At 31.8% G+C, this 5,899-nt stretch overlaps 1 long non-coding RNA gene across 5 annotated transcripts in view; it reads right to left on the bottom strand.

Moving 5' to 3' along the window:
* Positions 1–24: 24 nt before the first annotated feature.
* The window catches only part of LOC117107499, a 20,633-nt gene continuing 14,758 nt past the window's right edge, over positions 25–5,899 (bottom strand). For 3 of the 5 annotated variants that reach the window (XR_004445246.1, XR_004445245.1, XR_004445249.1), the window contains one exon: positions 4,762–5,305. This is a non-coding gene — a long non-coding RNA (uncharacterized LOC117107499). Of the gene's footprint in view, positions 1,082–1,521; positions 1,589–1,812; positions 1,878–4,761; positions 5,306–5,899 lie in introns of those variants that run through there. The other 2 variants (XR_004445248.1, XR_004445247.1) reach the window with 2 other exon arrangements.

Here is a 5,899-nt window from a genome sequence, read left to right as displayed (position 1 = left end):
TATATACATAGATAGATAATTAAATCTAATGCGATAGAGCTAAAAGGCCATAAGGAAAATGATGTCGAAATCGTGAACAAACTGTTATTGTATTTTGGTAACATAATATTAAGTTTTGGAAGGGCTGACTGATAAAGTTGTAGTGTTACAGCATTGATGCTAAACCATTATTATTTGTTAACTGCTATGGCTTTGTAATGAGATGATTGAAAACATATGTTAATGATGATGGAATTCAGGGGGCAGATTTACTGTCCCCTTCCTTTTGGAAAGCAAAAAAAAAGAAAGAAGAAAAGAAAACATTGATCGCAAAAAATGGACCCCCTAGGATAGTGTTGTCTTCATCGGCCCCACTTGATTCCCCAACACTAGGCTGGCACTTTCTCAATAATGTATCAGTAAACATTTTTGATAATTATTTGTGTTGTGAACTTTTGTGTCTCTTGAGTATGTTCAGATCTTTTTCAGATAGCTTCTGAGAGGCTGTGTGACATTTTTGGAGACTACTCGTCCAGGAAATAATACTATATAAGAACACTGATGAAAAGAACAAACCCAAGTCGGGCAGAATATTACCTGTCCCCGAAACTGGGTCATCCAAAGTTAAGGCAAGTAGACCTAAATTACCACCATTTAATGAAGGTAAGAATTATCTGGATTATTATTTAAAACGATATGAAAGGTATGCAACATGATTTGGCAGTAAATTTAAGTTCTTTATTAACAGGAAAATGTGCCGGCTTATCTTATTCCAAGACATGTCAACTGAAATCTACTTTCCATGAAGAAGGTAGTAACGAAGATCCCGAAGTGAATAAATATAAACCAGACAAAAGTGCTTGCATGGTTGAAAGGAAAGTAGCATCATCAGATGGCTACTGCTGCATAGATGAAGAGGGTAGTCAGGTAATGCCTACATGTGGGCATTTTCTTTCTATTACGAGCACAGCTTGTACAATTTACTAAGAGAATGCCAGTTTCCACAGGTACTATTGGCTCATTCATTATCTGTTCTCCGTGAGAATGGTTGCATGGTGTGGTGGTAAATAAAGGATTTGTTTTGTGTTACCTGGACAACTCACTGGCAAGATAAAAAATAAAAAAAACCCTGTATTTTAATAATGGTACTGTTAGGAACTCATGAAGAACCATTATATATCTGAACTTCATAATACAATATAGTTTAAATTGATGATGCTTCAAAATTAAATTTTCTGTAGTATTTAAAATGTATTGTTTCCATATTTATAGTTCTATTATTATTTTTCTGGTATTTTAGTATTCTCATTTTGTACTTTCCTGTGTTTCTATCCTTAAATGTTTTCCCAGTCAATATCCTTTTTAATGTTTTTATATAATTTTGATGCCTTTTGTAAGTGTCTGTGTATATTTGTTCACGCCAATGTGGAAAAGCAAATACATAATATCTATCTATACCCTTGTATAAAAAGGATTTATTCCAATAACTAAAGTTTAGAAATTCTTGTGGCCATTTTCACCTAATAAACTGGATGCACCCACCTGTGTAGCAGATTGTGAATTCCAAAGAACCGCTTGACATGAGTTGACGACGGATATTGTGGACAAGCTGTATTTAAGCAAAAACAAAAAACGCCATTGTTTTATGATTATGGGGTATATTTGCTATATACGTATCAACAAAACGAGGTAGGCCTATGTATTGTATGTGTTAAAATAAAACAATTTAAACATCCATTTTCTCGCACTATTGCTTTGAAAAATTATTATTATTATTATTTTTCCCGCCTTCTGGACATCATTACCAATCACAATCAAAGATTTTATACTTACTCATACCTCAATTTATTTTAAAGCTTAAGCAATATTTTATCAGTCAACATCCGATTTAAATGATTCTGAAAGAAAAAAGAAAAAAAATATTAATTTTTTTTTCATGTTATTGTATATAGATTAAATTTTAAATTTTATGTGTTTTGTACTTTGTATTTAAAGGGACAGCTGGCCTCCGGGTCAGACTTGTTTCTTTAGCTGTCCCTTACCATGTTTCTTGGTGAATAAATAAATGACATGAAAAATACGGGTCCGTTTCTTTGTAGGTGTGCATGGCATGGTGGAAATAGACTCGTTCAGACGAACGCAGCTTGTTTCGAAAAGGATTTTTGATGTGATTAGGTAGGCATGTGCATTTTATATACTTGTACACGCTGATGAAAATTATTTTGCAAAATCATGTTAGACTAATAAATATTTTCTTATTTTTATAGTACAAGGATATTTTATTTATTTATTCTGTCTTTTTACTGCACTTTCAGTACTTGTGTACTATTTTTCAAAGTCGTACAGTTGCATAATTAAACAAATATTGAAAAGCAATGCAAGTAACATAAACATTCCTATATACAAATAATTAAGAATTTTTAAAAGTTAAAATAGTCATGTATGTACGTGTGTACTGGTATACCATGAATCGATAAACCCCAAAAATAAAAAAATAACTGGGGGTCCTCCTCCCCCCTAGAAAATTTTGATTCCTAGATGGTGGGAAATGAGCTTTCCTGACTTCAAATTTTCTTAAAAAAAACCCAAAAAAATTCAGCTCACAGGTCCTAAAACGGTAGACCTAGAAACACTCTTTCCGCTCGATCTCCTCTTTCTTTTATTGCATTTCTTCCTGATCATACAAAAATCTCCATAGACATTATATATTTTCTGCCAAAAAGGTGAGGTCCCCCAGTTGCGCCAGCTATGTTCTATGTAAAACAGGCATGGAGGTCTGAGATAATGCTTAACTGTATGGTGGACCTTCCCATTTCTACCCCAAAAAACAAAAATAAAGAACGTCCATTGAATCTACCGACTGACGATATAATTTCTTCGTTCCTTAAAATTATCATGTCTCAACCTTACTGTTTCTTGTTTGTACCATATGCTTTGAATGTTATTATTATTTTTTTTTCTACCCCAAAAAACAAAAATAAAGAACGTCCATTGAATCTACCGACTGATGATATAATTTCTTCGTTCCTTAAAATTATCATGTCTCAACCTTACTGTTTCTTGTTTGTACCATATGCTTTGAATGTTATTATTATTTTTTTTTTCTTTGGCATATGAAGCAACAAAAAATGACCCATGAGGCAAGTCGTGAAAAGTGTGCGAAGTTTTGTTAGAACATTTCCTGAATAGTGCGATAATCCAGGTAAAGGACAGTATAGGAGCATATGGAATCATGCCTGTTTGACAAGGGTGCATATTGATGGGGCAATTACAATACTGTTTGTGAGAATTATATTTGATGGCGTTTGGAAAAAAATAAAACAATTGAAAAGCATCACAGTAGGCCTAATTGCTGCTACTTGCAAATTGGACTCTTGCAAGATTTCTTTTGCTTAAATTGGATTCAACCACTATAGCGTAAGCTCAGTTGTTCAATTTCAACCCAAATGACTTTATTTGCAAGTATTATGCAACATGCTGAGCATTCCGTATGATGAACTAAAATATTCCTAACATAAAAAACAGCATTAAATGGCATTAGAGTACTCAGTGGTACATGGAAATGGGACTTACACACCAGATAACTAGCCTGGTGCTTAACCACTACAACACTGAGCTTGCGCTTTCCCAAATCAGTATTTGTGAAAGTATCTGAGAATACAAAAACAATATCTGTATATTTTTTTTTTTTGCAGACGACAGACAACTCTCTGCAAGATAAGTAACTTTTGATAAACTGTACATCAAAGAATTAATACTGTAAGTATTAAGTGAAATATACTGAAGCTTTATGAAATTAACTTTATTATTACCTTTAATTTTGTTTAATTTGTGTTTGTGTCTAATTCTTTTTTTAGAATCTATTTTTGGTGGATGCGGCAACACAGTTGCAAGACAGGAAAAGTACTGCTGCAGAGGAAGACGAGGAAGAGAAACATATTATAATTAATTTTGTCTAATATAGGCAATTTAATTTTAAATTAGTTAATTTAATTTGTCATGCCAAATACAATACAGAAGTTTTGCTAACATCTTGCTGAATATTGTGATGCCATAATCCCGGTGAAAGCTGTTGTTTGTATTATTTGTTGCGGTTGTATTATTTGTTGCAGCATCAAGACAACAATTGCTTCATTCTGAAAAACTGATTAAATTGTACAGACGATATAACTTGCATAATTGGTATATTGTACAAAAGATATAAACTGGCTAATTACAATCAGACCAGAGAACCAGAAAACTACTAAGATTACTAGCAGAGCATTTTAACTTTCTATATAATGAATTGTTGATGCCTAATAATTTACATTGTGATTTTGATTATGAAGATAATAAAAAATATAAGTAGTGTGTTGACTTTTCTTTGCTGTTCAAGTTTGAAGACTGGTGGATGCAGGTAAGTTGTTGCAGCATCAAGACAACAATTGCTTAATTCTGAAAAACTGATTAAATTGTACAGACGATATAACTTGCATTTTAACTTCCATATAATGAATTGTTGTTGTTGATGTTGATTGTTGTTGTTTTTGATATGATTTTGGTTATGAAGATAATAAAAAAAAATCAATAGTGTTTTGATGTTTCTTTGCTGTTCAAGTTTGAAGACTGATGGTTGACTGATAAATGCAGGTAAGATTAAAAAAGCGCCCTCCAATAGAAAAAGGCTAATTTTTCCCATGTCTCTCAATTTCTATTAAAAGTGGTGCTGAAGGGCGCCCTCCAATAGAAAGCCAAAATTTCCAGGGTCTCTAAAAAGAAAGCCAAAATTTCCAGGTTCTCTAAAATTATTTAAAGGGGTCCTGTGTGGTGCTGGAAACCGCCCTCTATAGCCATTTTAGTTTAATGTTTTTCGGTGGTGTCGTCTTTGTCATTAATTTAATTAAAGGTTGTAGTACCCTCTAATAGCCAGTTTTTATGATATTCTGAAAAAATTGGATGTTAGAGGGCGCTTACTGCCATTGACAGTTAAGACACCCTAAAAAACTTTAAATTAAAAAGGCTATTTAGGGTGATTTTCTTCACTATTTTTACCAGAACCGGACAGACTATTGTGGCCAAATAACTTAGTCATATTTTGGGCCTTTTTCTATTCGAGGGCGCTTTTTTTTTTTCCCCATCCTGCTCATCCTGCTTTTTCAATGCTCGAGAAGAAAAAATACTCAATACTAAACTGAATACAATGAATATTTATTTATTCAAATTATTTCCAATATGATACTAAATTACAATGAATATTTATTTATTCAAATTATTTCCAATAATTATTTACTAAATTACAAAGACTATTATAGAAAGCTTCAATTGCCAAATCACCAGTAGCCACATTCTGAAAGAGTAAGAAATCACAGCAATTAGCTAGAGTGGAAAGGGAAAAACATTTATAAGTCCAGTGAAAAGGGAAAATATTAAAAGTTATTTTTCATTGAAACATTTAAGCAAATTTATACAGTAATTTTAAGTCCAGAGGAAAGGGAAAATATTTAAAGTTATTTTTAATTGAAACATTTACACAAATTCATACAACAAAAATAAGTCCAGTGGAAGGGGAAAATAAAGTTATTTTTAATTGAAACATGTACGCAAATTTATACAATAATTTTTAAGTCCAGTGAAAAGGGGAAACATTTAAAGTTATTTTTAATTCAAACATTTACGCAAATGTATACAACAATTTTTAAGTCCAGTGGAAAGGGAAAATAATTAAAGTTATTTTTAATTGAAACATGTACGCAAATGTATACAACAATTTTTAAGTCCAGTGGAAAGGGAAAATATTAAAAGTTATTTTTCATTGAAACATTTACGCAAATGTATACAACAATTTTAAAGTCCAGTGAAAAGGGAAAATAATTAAAGTTATTTTTAATTGAAACATTTACACAAATCTATACAATTTTTAAGTAACTTATACAATTATTTT

Source organism: Anneissia japonica, unplaced genomic scaffold (genome assembly GCF_011630105.1).
Source record: "Anneissia japonica isolate Jap-2015-1 unplaced genomic scaffold, ASM1163010v1 scaffold284800_len683186_cov164, whole genome shotgun sequence".
NCBI classification, from domain to species: domain Eukaryota; kingdom Metazoa; phylum Echinodermata; class Crinoidea; order Comatulida; family Comatulidae; genus Anneissia; species Anneissia japonica.
The sequence above is the reverse complement of the archived record's forward strand: the minus strand, read 5'-3'. Positions and strand labels throughout refer to the sequence as shown.